The sequence below is a fragment of the Geotrypetes seraphini genome, chromosome 9 (assembly GCF_902459505.1).
Source record: "Geotrypetes seraphini chromosome 9, aGeoSer1.1, whole genome shotgun sequence".
In the NCBI taxonomy this organism is placed as follows: Eukaryota; Metazoa; Chordata; class Amphibia; order Gymnophiona; family Dermophiidae; genus Geotrypetes; species Geotrypetes seraphini.
Window position 1 is genome coordinate 88,848,586 of NC_047092.1, and position 12,569 is coordinate 88,861,154.

The following is a 12,569-nucleotide window of genomic DNA, read 5'->3' on the forward strand; positions in this document are numbered from 1 at the left end:
CAAATTATTGGGAAGGATGAAACTTGTAGTAGGTTTTCCTAACATTTTATATATGGACTTTTAAATTACAAGTTAAGTGATCATTGCTACAGAAATACAAGTTGTTAGTCAATCCAAAAGTGAGAAAACAAAGGGAAATAAGCATCTTCTGTGTATGCTAAGCAGGTGGAATTTGTCCAGCACTTGCTGAGGAGCACAACTCTAAAGGTGCACTTGTCACATTCTTGTACCAATTCTACTTTATTCCAGGACGATTGGGTTATTTCCTTCCTCCTGCCAGGGATCTGTAGGAAGCATCAAAACTTTTGAAACTTTTACCCCCTTCCTTCACACCTTACCATTGAGCATGCCCCTGTGTACTCCAGTTTCAATTCCTAAAGGTCATGCTTATGAGCTTATCTTTTTTGCTCGTGTTTCTTTTTGTGATTTTACGGTAAATTTCGGTAATTTTTGGTCGTGTTCACCCTCATGCTGTGGAGGTTCCCTGTGGGAATGTCCTTGACTGCGGGAGATCGCAGACTGATGGAGAACATCTGCTTCTTGGGGGTTCCCTGCTCAGCAGTAAGCCCTCTAGCAGCCTGCACATCAGATCGAGCTCTGGGACCTTTCCTTTGGTTGCTGGCTCACCCCAGGTTTGTCCACTAGTTGGGTGTAGCGCAGGCTGAGCAGTTCCGTGGAGGCGCAACTGAGATAGGAGCTAGACTGCGTTCCTCCGCCAGGCATTAGCATGATGTGTCCATGGGTGGTAGAGGTCTCCGGCCGCGGTGGTCAGGCTGGTGGGACAGTCAGAAGGCTTGAAATCCAGATTTTCAGTTCACTGAGGTAAAGGGATCTCCCTGTAAGCTGTTTTCAGCTCTGCATGCAGTTTCTCTCATCACAGTAAATGTTGCAGTTTCCTGTCAACACATGGCAATTGGTCAAGCTAAAAGCTTGAATCAGAGATTTTGGGGGTCTTTAAAGGGGTCTTTAGGTGGTTTTCCTGCATGTCCTATGCCCCCCCCCTTAAAATCCAAAAATCTCAGTTTTTAAGGGTTCTCTGTGGTTTTCCTGGGCTATTTTTAGTCAAAACAGGGCTTCAGTGACCATTTTGAATTTTTACAGATTTGATTTTAAAGTTATTTTTCATACTTGCCAGCTTCATTTTTTAAAAGAAAACCATATAGATGTCCTCCTCAGGGCAGGATGTGATGGATTCATGCATCATTTGTGGTGGATGGCTGTCGGTTGCTCAGCAATGTTTCATATGTGCTGCGGCCTGTGATGCCTTTGACCTCCAGGGAGATTCTTCAAGTGTCTTATGCCTCGTCTCCCATGAAATTGGGAGGGGGGGGGGGCCTGGGGAGTGTGCTGGTGACATTTTGGTGAACCTCAAGTGCGTCTCCGACGATAAATCTCATATCTTCCAAGCATTCCAAATCTATCATGCAGAAGTCTGCTTCCGCCGCCGAGGAGAGTTTTCCACCGGAAATTGTGAATATGCTTTATCAAGCATACATTACATTACATTAGGAATTTCTATTCTGCCATTACCTTGCAGTTCAAGGCGGATTACAAATGGATTGTCCGTAGATTAGAAGTATTTAGGGAGTAGTTTATACATTTCTTTGAGTTGCTAAGGATTACATCTGAGTTGTCATGATATTGGAGGTACATATGTAGTAGTTGCAGGTGATGCTTGGGACATTCCTGATTGTGTTCGGTTTTATGTTTTTTTTGAATAGAAGGGTTTTTATTTCTTTCTTGAAGGTTTTGTAGTCTGTTGTGGTCAATAGGTTGTAGAGTTGTGGGTTATACTTAGTTAAAAAGTCTATGCCTGTTTCCCTTCCACCTGCCTTGGTGCTGGTAATAGGGATCCCTGCTCCAAGAGACCAGGGTCTACTTGCCTCCCTGCGGATGTACCAGGGAATAAGCCAACTGTGCCCACAGTTGCGCCAGACACTCTTTCCATTCTTCTGCTTATGCCAGGTGGCACTGCAACAGCAATAGATGTGGCAGATCTCCATAATCCAGACCTGTGTGGAGCCCGTGATTTGGGGGAGGACCCCACAATACGTAGATTCTTTAAACTTATGCACCTTGTGGATTTAATATTTGAATCTCTGCAGAAATTGAAGCTGCAGATGGAGCAGTTGGTCATTGCTGAATGTTCCCTCATGATTGTCCAGAGGCCACAGTTTGCCTCTTTTCTGGATAATCCTGACATCATTCAGATTCTGGGATAATCCAATAGGTCTCTTGAAATGTGCATGGAGTCGTGGCATGGCTTTATCCCGTGGTGGATGGCTTTAACAAGCGCTTTATTTCCCCGAAGGTTGATTATTCGGTGATGCAGGTCACAAGCGCACATCTCTCCCCAGCGATGGGGAAGGGGGAGGATGGTCCTGAAGAATGTCCCAGACCGATGTGTGGATTTCATCCTTAAGCAACTATTTGCTTCAGCTGCAGCTGGTGTTAAAGTGGCAATGGCCTCTTCCTTTGTGGTCCGGCGTGTCTTTCCAAGCTGCTCCATGATCCTGATACTGGTGCTTCATGATTTGGATTGCTTGGCTTATGCCTTGTACGACATCTTGAAAGTTTTTGCCAAGCTGAGATCATATTCTGTTTCAGCTCGCAGAATGTTCTGGATCCGGTGCTGGTCTGGGGGATTCCTGTTCTAAAGTTATGTTGTGCCGGTTGCTCTTTAAGGGTCAGCTTCTGTTTGGCCAAGGACTGGATGCCCTTGTAGCCAGTGTTCAGGATAGTAAACCCAGGGCATTGCCAGGGAGCAGGTCCTGCTCTGCTGGGAGTTATGGGCATTCTAATTTTCATCTTTCCAGTGTTATCATCTGTGCTCCGACCTTATACAGATCAACACTCCTCTTCATATGCCAGACCATGCTTCAGCGGGCCTGGCATCAGCAGTCCGCGACAATTGGCTGGCAGCTTATACTATGATACAGTTCTAATGCCAGGGAAATGTCTCCTCCTCAGCACTTTAGGGGGAGGTTATCAGACTTTCAGGCAGAATGGGAAGCCATCACTTCCGACCGCTGGGTTCTTGAGGTTCTCAAAGATGGCTGAAAATTGGAATTTCTCCGTCCTTTCTGACTTTCAGAGTATTTTCTGGATTCCCCTGTGGGCCACCCCAAGAAGGTGGTTTGGGTACAGGACACAGTCTGCAGATTTTTTGCTCTTGTGGCAGTCGCCCCATGCCACAGCGAGACTTAGGCTCTGGGAGATATTCTATATCAGGAGTGCCCACACTTTTTGGGCTTGCGAGCTACTTTTAAAATGACCATGTCAAAATGATCTACCAACAATAAAATTTAAAAAAACACAAAGCACATTGTACGCAGAGAAAATGTTAATTATCATTTATATTCTGGTTTTTTTTCAAAGAGTTCAAGGCAGATGACTTTATGCAATGTCACCTCAGTAACGACTATATAAAAATAGACAACTATACCCCCTCCCTTAAACTGCGAATAGTGGTTTTTAGCGCAGGGAGCTGCCCTAAATGCCCCGCGCTGCTCTCGATGCTCATAGGCTCCCTGTGCTAAAAACCGCTATTGCAGTTTAGTAAAAGGGAGCCATAGTGCAAAATATAGACAGCAGATATAAATTCTCAAAATGGACACATTTTGTTCACTAAATTGAAAATAAAATCATTTTTCCTACCTTTCTTGTCTGGTGATTTCAGAGTCTCTGGTTGCATTTTCTTCTTCTGAGTGTGCATCCACTATTTCTTCCCTTCTTTCTGCCTCCTGTAAGCTTCCTCTCCTCCAGACCTTATTCCCTCCCCCAACTTTTTCTTCCTCTCTCCCTGCCCTTTCTTTCTTCCTGCCCCATTTCTTTCTGTCTGTCTTTCTCTCTCCATGCCCCCTTTCTTTCTTTGTCTCCCTGTCCCCCCTTTCTTTCTCCGTCTTCCTTTCTCCCTGCCCTCCCCCAAGCCGCCACCGCCATCTGGTGCTCACCTGGGAAGTAGCAATCATCAAACAGTTTGGTTTGATATAACGGCTAAAGTGGAGAGTGGCCGCACGATACTTAAAGTCCTAGATTTCAAACATACGGACTTTAATGAAATGGGAGAGTACCTGCAGAAAGAGCTGTTAGGATGGGAGGACATAAGAGAAGTGGAAAGACAGTGGCCTAAGCTGAAAGGAGCGATAAAAATGGCTACAGACCTTTATGTGAAGAAAATAAATAAAAACAAGAGAAAAAGGAAGCCGATATGATTCTCCAAACTAGTGGCGGAGAAAATAAAGGCGAAAGAGTTGGCATTCGTGAAATATTAAAAAACACAAGAAGAGGAGTGCAGAAAGTACTACAGGGTGAAACTGAAAGAAGCCAAGAGAGAGATATGTCTGGCGAAAGCACAGGCGGAAGAGCAAATGGCTAAAAGGGAGACAAAAATTTTTTCAGATATATTAGTGAAAGGAGTTAGATGAAAAATGGAATTGCTAAAATAAAACATGCTGGGAACCGATATGTGGAGAGTGATGAGGAAAAAGCAAATGTGCTAAACAAATATTTCTGTTCTGTGTTCACAGAAGAAAATCCTGTAGAAGGACTGAGATTGTCTGGCAAAGTTACACGAGAAAATGGAGTAGATTCTGCGCCGTTCACAGAGGAGAGTGTTTATGAGCAACTTGAAAAACTGAAGATGGACAAAGCGATGGGACCAGACGGGATCCATCCCAGGATACTGAGGGAGCTCAGAGAGGTTCTGGCGTGTCCTATTAAAGACTTAGTCAACAAATCTCTGTAGACGGGAGTGGTTCCCGGGGATTGGAGGAGAGCGGATGTGGTGCCTATTCACAAAAGTGGTCAAGGGATGAAGCAGGAAACTACAGGCCGGTGAGCCTCAATTCGGTTGTTGGAAAAATAATGGAAATGCTGCTGAAAGAAAGGATAGTGTACTTCCTTGAATCTAATGGGTTACAGGATCTGAGGCAACATGGCTTTACAAAAGGTAATTCGTGCCAAATGAACCTGATTGAATTTTTTGATTAGGTGACCGGAGAGCTGGATCGAGGACATATGCTAGATGCAATTTACTTAGATTTCAGCAAAGCCTTTGATACGGTTCCTCATAGGAGGCTGTTGAACAAACTTGAAGAGCTGAAGTTAGGACCCAAAGTGGTAAACTGGGTTAGAAACTGGCTGTTAGACAGACGCCAGAGAGTGGTGGTTAATGGAAGTCGCTCGGAGGAAGGAAAGGTGAGTAGTGGAGTCCCTCAGGATTCGGTACTGGGGCCGATCCTGTTCAATATGTTTGTGAGTGACATTGCTGAAGGGTTAGATGGAAAAGTGTGCCTTTTTTCAGATGATACCAAGATTTGTAACAGATTAGACAACGAAGAGGGAGTGGAAAATATAAAAAAGGATCAGCAAAAGTTAGAGGAATGGTCTAATGCCTGGCAAGTAAAATTCAATGCAAAGAAATACAGAGTAATGCATTTGGGGATTAATAATCGGAAGGAACCGTATATGCACGGATGGGGAGAGGGACCTTGGGATGATAGTGTCTGCAGATGTAAAGGCAAAAAAACAGTGCGATAAGGCGGTGGCTGCTGCCAGAAGGTTGCTAGGTTGTATAAAGAGAGGCATAGCTAGTAGAAGGAAGAAGGTGTTGATGCCCCTGTACAAGTCATTGATGAGGCCCCACTTGGAGTATTGTTTTCAGTTTTGGAGACCATATCTGGCGAAGGACGTAAGAAGACTTGAAGCGGTCTAGAAGAGGGCGACAAAATTGATAGGAGGCTTGCGCCAGAAGACGTATGAGGAGAGACTAGAAGCCCTGAATATGTATACCCTAGAGGAAAGGAGGGACAGGGAAGATATGATTCAGACATTCAAATACTTGAAGGGTATTGACGTAGAACAAAATCATTTCCAGAGAAAGGAAAATGGTATAACCAGAGGACATAATTTGAGGTTGAGGGATGATAGATTCAAGAGCAATGTTTGGAAATTCTACTTTATGGAGAGGGTGGTGGATGCCTGGAATGCGCTCCCGAGAGAGGTGGTAGAGAGGAAAACAGTGTCTGAGTTTAGAAAAGCGTGGGATGAACACAGAGGATCTAGAATCAGAAAATAATATTAAAGACTGAACTAAGGCCAGTACTGGGCAGACTTGCACAGTCTGTGTCTGTATATGGCCTTTTGGGGGGAGGATGGGCTGGAGAGGGCTTCAATGGCTGGGAGAGTGTAGATGGGCTGAAGTATGTTTTGATGGAGATTTCGGCAGTTGGAACCGAAGCACAGTACCGGGTAGAGTTTTGGATACTTGCCCAGAAATAGCTAAGAAGAAAAAATTAAAATTTTTTTAATTGAATCAGGTTGGGCAGATTGGATGGACCATTCGGGTCTTTATCTGCTGTCATCTATTATGTTACTATCGGGGAACAGACCCCCAAGCCATCTCCACCAAGTTCTGCACTCTTCCTGCTTCCCAAAGCAGTAAACAAGATGCAGAAGCGCCGGGCCGACCAGCCTTCCAGCCCAACTTCAATTCTGACGATGGAGAGGAAATTCCGGGCCTGCCATGCAGCGATTGGCTGGCCCGGAACTTCCTCTCTGACTTCAGTATTGATGTCGGGATGGGGGAAGGTTGGTCGGCCCAGCGCTTCTGCGTCCTATTTACTGCGCTGAGAAGCAGGTAGAACGCGAAGGCAACACAAGTATATCACAGAGCCCAGGATGGGCTCCGTGATCGACTCGCGTTGCCTTTGCGATCTACTGGTCAATCGCGATCCACCTTTTGGGCACCCCTGCTCTATATATTCATCGTTCCAAAGATTGGATCTGACAATTGGTGCCCAAATCTGGACCTCAAGGCAGTCAAAGCAGCCCAGAAGGTTCTTTGATTCCGCATGGAGATGGTGCGTGCAGTGATCGCGTTGATGGATTTTCTAGCCTTCCTGGATCTCATTCACATTTTCCTGGACCAATGGAAGTATCTGCAGTTCCATGTTCTGAGGAAACATTTCCAGTTTCCCACACTGCTCTTTGGATTGGCGACAGTACCTTCGATCTTCACCAAAGTGATGGTGGTGGCGCCCCATCTTCGCGCCCTGGATGTCCTCGTTTGCCTGTCCCTGGACGACTGGTTGTCCAGAGCTCCCTTGCTGTTCAAGGGGCGTCTGTCAGGTGGTGCTATTGTTGCAAAGTCTGGGCTGGAGGATCAATTTCATGAAGCGTCACTTCGAGCCCACCCAGGACTTGGAGTACCTTAAAGTTCAATTTCACATGGATTAGAACTGTGTGTTTCTACCCGTATCCCGTCAGGTATCCTGGCAGCTTAGCAATATTTCCTGGTTCTGGAGTACATGATGACAACAATTGATGTGGCCCCATGTGCCAAAGCCCGTCTGTAGGAGGTTCTGCTTTCACACTGGAATTCATAGCGGAACTCGTTACATGCACCTCTGCCCTTTTTTGCGGTGGTATTCAATTGCCTAGCATGGCAATTGCGCCCGCTCTTGCTGTCCATTGGCCTTCCACTCCGGATTGGGTGTTGCTGTCATTGGAGGCAGGAGTAAATAGCTGGGGAGCAGTGTGTATGACTGTCCCAGTTCAGGGCCAGTGGACGCCATCAAAGCGCATGTTCTTGATCAATCTCCTGGAGCTGCGGGCGATTCAGCTGGCCCTTTTCCACTTCGAGGGTCATCTCCATCTTCTCCGTCCGTGTGTTCTCGGATAATGCCATGGCTTACGTCAATTGTCAGGGGGGCTCGAAGAGTCCCTCTCTGAGCGGGGAGGCTCAGCTGCTCTTTAGTGGGAGGAGAGGTGTCTTGTGGCTCTGTCTGCCGCACATGTAATAGGAGTGGACAATGTTCAAGCAGACTTTCTCTGTCATCAGACTCTGGACTCGACTCTCAAAGCAGATTCGATGGCATAGTGGATCAGTGGAGGTTCCCCATGTTTCGACCTCATAGCAACTGCAGCCAACTAAAAAGGTCAATTGGTTCTTCATTAGTCGTCGAGAGGCTGGCAGCGAAGGCTTGGATGCTCTGGTTTAATCCTGGCCCAGAGAGGATTTTCTTTCTTTTTCATCCATGGCCCATGATAGGGCGTCTGTTGAGGCAGATAACAGACCACAAGGGTCCGGTGATTCTGGGGTCACCGATGGTCAGAGGTGGCTGTGGTATGCCGTCTTGGTTCGGCTTCAGCAGGATCGGGGCTCCTGTTGCCTTGTCATTCTCGCCTCCTCAAACAGGGTCCGATTACGACTCAGGATCTGGACTGCTTCGGTCTGGCATGGCTCTTGTGCGCGTGGCCTTGACTGGCCAGGGCTATTATTTGGCAGAGATTGTCGGGTTGCTTCACTGCAAATGGAAGTCCACAGTGGTGGACTAGGCGGAGGCTTGGAGGTGTTCCCAGTCTTGGTACGCCCTGAGACAGGTTGACCCTTCTCTTCCAGTGATTTCTTGAGTCCTGGAGTTTCTGCAGGAAGGCCTGCAGAATGGTATAGCAGTAGCTTTGTTCTGGGTTCAGCTTACTGGTCTATCGTGGATGGGCCCTCCTTCCCTAAGGGGTTCCATGGCACTTTATCTGGATGTGGGTCATTTGCTTTGGGGTGTGTTACATCTAAGACTTTCCCTTGCACCTTCCCTGTCTGACCTAGAACCTTAATGTAGTTATTTGCTCTTTAGCTAATCCCTCGTATGAGCATCTTGAGAAGGCATCTCTGCTAGATATCTCGATAAAGGCAGGTCTTCCTTGTGGCTGTTACTTCAGCCTGGAGAGTTTCAGGGCTTCAGGCTCTTTTCTGCAGTGATCACTTTCTGTGTTTCACGAATTCCACAGTGATGTTGTGTATTGTCTCTTCTTTTCTTCCGAAAGTGGTTTCCGATTTCCATGTAATTCAGCAAGTCTAGCTTCCTGCTTTTGGCTTCCTCTGGATCGAGGGAGCAGGGTCGGGTGTTGTGGACCTTAGTCACATGCAGGCTTCTGTTGCGGTATGTGAAGGCACCAACAAGTTTGGCCTCTTTGACCACCTGTTTAGTCTGACAAGTTTTGCCCGCAAAGGTAGGCCAGCCTTTAAGGCTACCATTTACAGGTGGCTTCACATGGCCATTTCCGCAACTTATGTATTGGCCGGGAAGGATCCTCTCTAGGGGTGTGGGCTCCTTTGATCAGAGGAGTTTCTCCTTTTGGGCAGAGTCCTCAGCTGTCTCTCTGCATGAAATTTGCATACTTTCAAATTTTGTAGAATCGATGTGGCGACCAAGCCGGATATTACTGTTGAGTCCTCTGGGTTGGCAGTAGGCTCATCAGCCCCATCCTGAGTTTTCGGGACTGCTCTGTTATGTCCCACTGGTCCCAGATCAAAGTGGGATTGTACAAGAACGAAAACTTGGTTCTTACCTTTGCGAATTTTCTTTCTTGTAAATCCTCACTTTATTTCTGGAACCGGCCCTAGACTCGCTGATTTGCTGATTGTCTGCATTACAATTTTAGGTAAGCTGGGTTTCTGATAAGAGTGCCATCAAACTGGGTTTAGCTCTTCATTGGGGAGGGGGTTCCCTAGTTTAGGCGTCCCCCTCTGTCTGTGCAGACAGTGTCTCCCTTTAGCACTGTTTTGTCGTTCAGGATTTCACTGTTTTATTACCTTTTATTTTGTTTTACATAAGAATTGCCGTTTCTGGGTCAAACCAGTGGTCCATCGTGCCCAGCAGTCCGCTCCAGCGGTGGCCCTTAGGTCAAAGATCAGGGCCCTGAGTCTAGCCTTACCTGCATACGTTCTGGTTCAGTAGGAAGTTGTCTAACTTTGTTTCAAGTTTCAGCCTCTTAATTCCTTGATTCATGTGAAGCTTTGAAACATCTAATACTTATTTTGAAATTATTCTCCTCCTAATGTTTTTGCCACTCCCCATTTACCGTCCTAATTGTCCCTTACAATCTTTTTATATTGTACACCGTCTAGATACTTGTTTTGATAGATGTTATTGTTTCCTGCATATAGCCTCTTGGCTTTTTGTATGTTGTGTATATCCTCTTCGGTAAATACAGATGCAAAAAATGTTTTCAGTTTGTCGGCGATGACTTTGTCCTCCTTTAGCACTCCCTTTATTCCATGGTTATCCAACGGCCCCACCGCTTCCTTCGCGGGTCATTTCCATTAATATATTGAAAGAACGGCTTCAAGTTTTTCACCTCGTTGGATATTTTTTCCTCGTAGTCTCTTTCGGTCCCTTTCACCACCTTATGGCACCTTCTTTGATGTTTGTGATTTTTCCCGTTTTCGTCCATTTTTGACCTTTTCCATTCCTTAAAAGAAGTCTTCTTGTCTCTGATCATTTCTATCACCGCTACAGTGAGCCACGCCTGTTCCTTGTTCTTTTTCCTCTTGGATCCCTTGTTTGATATGCGGTATATATAGATTTTGCGCCACAGTGACTGTGTCCTTAAAAAGGGACTATGCTTGCTCTAGCGTTTTTACAGTGTTTATACTCTTCTTTATCTTCTTCCACTTCATGAGTCTCATCCCTTCATAATTCCCTTTTCGGTAGTTCAGTGCCGTGGCCATCATTCTGGATTGATGTTTTGCCTCTGTGTCCAGGTTGAAGCGGATCATATTGTGATCACTGCTTCCCAGCATCCCTTTTACTTCTACACTTTGCACCGGTCCTCGTAGTCCATTTAGAATTAAGTCCAGAATTGCATTTCCTCTCATATTTTCCTTGACAAGTTGTTCCAGGAAGCAATCGCCTACAGCATCCAGTAACTTGGTCTCCCTAGCGCAGGCGGAGGTGCCTAGTTTCCAGTTTATTCCCGGATTGTTGAAGTTACCCATGATAACTGCATTGCCTCTCTTGCAGTTGCATTTAATCTCATCCGTCATTTCGCTATCAGTTTCTTTGGACTGCCCTGGGGGTCAGTAGCAGATGCCAATCTTCGTTTCTGTTCCATTTGTTCCCGGAATTTTGGCCCATAGAGACTCTACCTTATTTTTCATTTCCGGCGTGTTCTCTCCAGTAGACTGAATTACCTCTGTGATGTATAGGGCAATACCTCCATCTTTTTGACCCACTCTGTCTCTGCAGTAGAGCTTGTATCCTGGTAGCACAGTGTCCCAGATTCTTTCCTCGTTTCACCATGTTATCCGTGATGCCATTGATGTCAAGGTTATCTTTTCGTGCCATAGCTTCCAATTCTCCCATCTTATCCCTTATGTTCCTTGCGTTTGTGTACATACACTTGAGTTAGCGGCCTGTTACTTTCTTTCATTTCCTCCCCTCTTGTTTCACTTTCGATCCATCAGGATTTCTGCCTTGCCTATGATCCGCTTAGTCTTCCCCGCAATCTTCCCGAACAGTATCCTCTGGGTATACCTGTTCTCAAACCATTGACTCTTGGTTGACTGCTGGTTTTCCCCTTCTTCCTAGTTTAAAAATTTCTCAATTTCTCGCTTGATATTGCTTGCAGGTAGCCTCAATCCGTCTCTGCTGAGGTGGAGGCCATCGTTCCTGTATAGCTTGCTCTTCCCCCAGAACATCGTCCAGTTGCGCACAAAGTGGAATCCTTCCTCATACCAGCGCCTCATCCACGTGTTGACTGCTTGCAGCTTCATCTACCTCTTCTCATTGGCCCTGGGTACCAGCAGTATCTCCAAGAAAGCTTCCCTCGGCATTCTGGTCTTCAGCTTCTCTCCTAATATCCGGAACTGGTCCTTCAGTACTTCCCTGCTGTAGTTCCTATTGCTCATGTTGTTTGTTCCCACATGGATCACCACCGCTGTATTTTCCTCTTCCATGTTGTCGATGACCTGTCGATGCGGCTCACTATATCTTCTATCTTGGCTCCCGGTAGGCAGGACACCAGCCTATCCTGTCTTCCATCCCGCTATGTGGCTGTCGACTTGACTGATGATGGAATCCCCCACGACGATCGCTGTCCTCTATCTTCTCTTGTCTTTCCTGCCGCAGGTCCGTGTCCCTGTTGTGTGTCTGTCTCTTCAGCCGTAGGTCTGTGCACTTCCATCTTCCCTAATCCTGACATTGGTTTGCACCGGACTCGTCTTCCTGTGGGTTCCCTCTGCTGTTTCCAGGTATCGCTGCTGTGTCATCCATTTCTTCCTTGTGGTGGTCCTCAGTTACTGTAGGTGTATCTTGATAGTTCCACTGTTGCTGGTGATTTTCCACGGCCTCTCTGTATGCCTCCTTGATGAACTTCTCTAACTCCCGTACTTCTTCCTCAATGGTTTCCTCTGTCTTGAATTTTTCTGCCTCTCTGTCCTCCTCCTCCTCCACTGCTCGAAGTGCTTCTAGTTTCAGTATTCTTCCTTCCAGGAGTCTAACTTGTTTCTTCAGGCCTTCCAGTTTCTTGCATCGAGTGCATACAGAAGACAGCCTCCCATATAGCATACGGTGGAGAAAACTGGGTAGCTCAACATCCTGCTTCTGTCTGCTGCTTCCATTGCTGTCTGCTGTCTGAAGTGGCTTCTCCCTGTTTCCTCATGTATTGTCCTAGGTGTGATTGTGAGGTCCCTCACCTGCTACCCTTGCTTTCTTGTTGCCTGTTTGTCCTCTGTGTCTGCTTTGGTTGTCCTCTGTGTCTGCTGTGGTTCTTTAGCTTGTCTATCC

General features: G+C 46.4%; 1 protein-coding gene across 5 annotated transcripts in view; it reads left to right on the forward strand.

Moving 5' to 3' along the window:
* NUP205 (nucleoporin 205) overlaps positions 1-12,569 on the forward strand; it is a 1,504,202-nt gene that overhangs the window by 670,297 nt on the left and 821,336 nt on the right. The window lies entirely within an intron of this gene.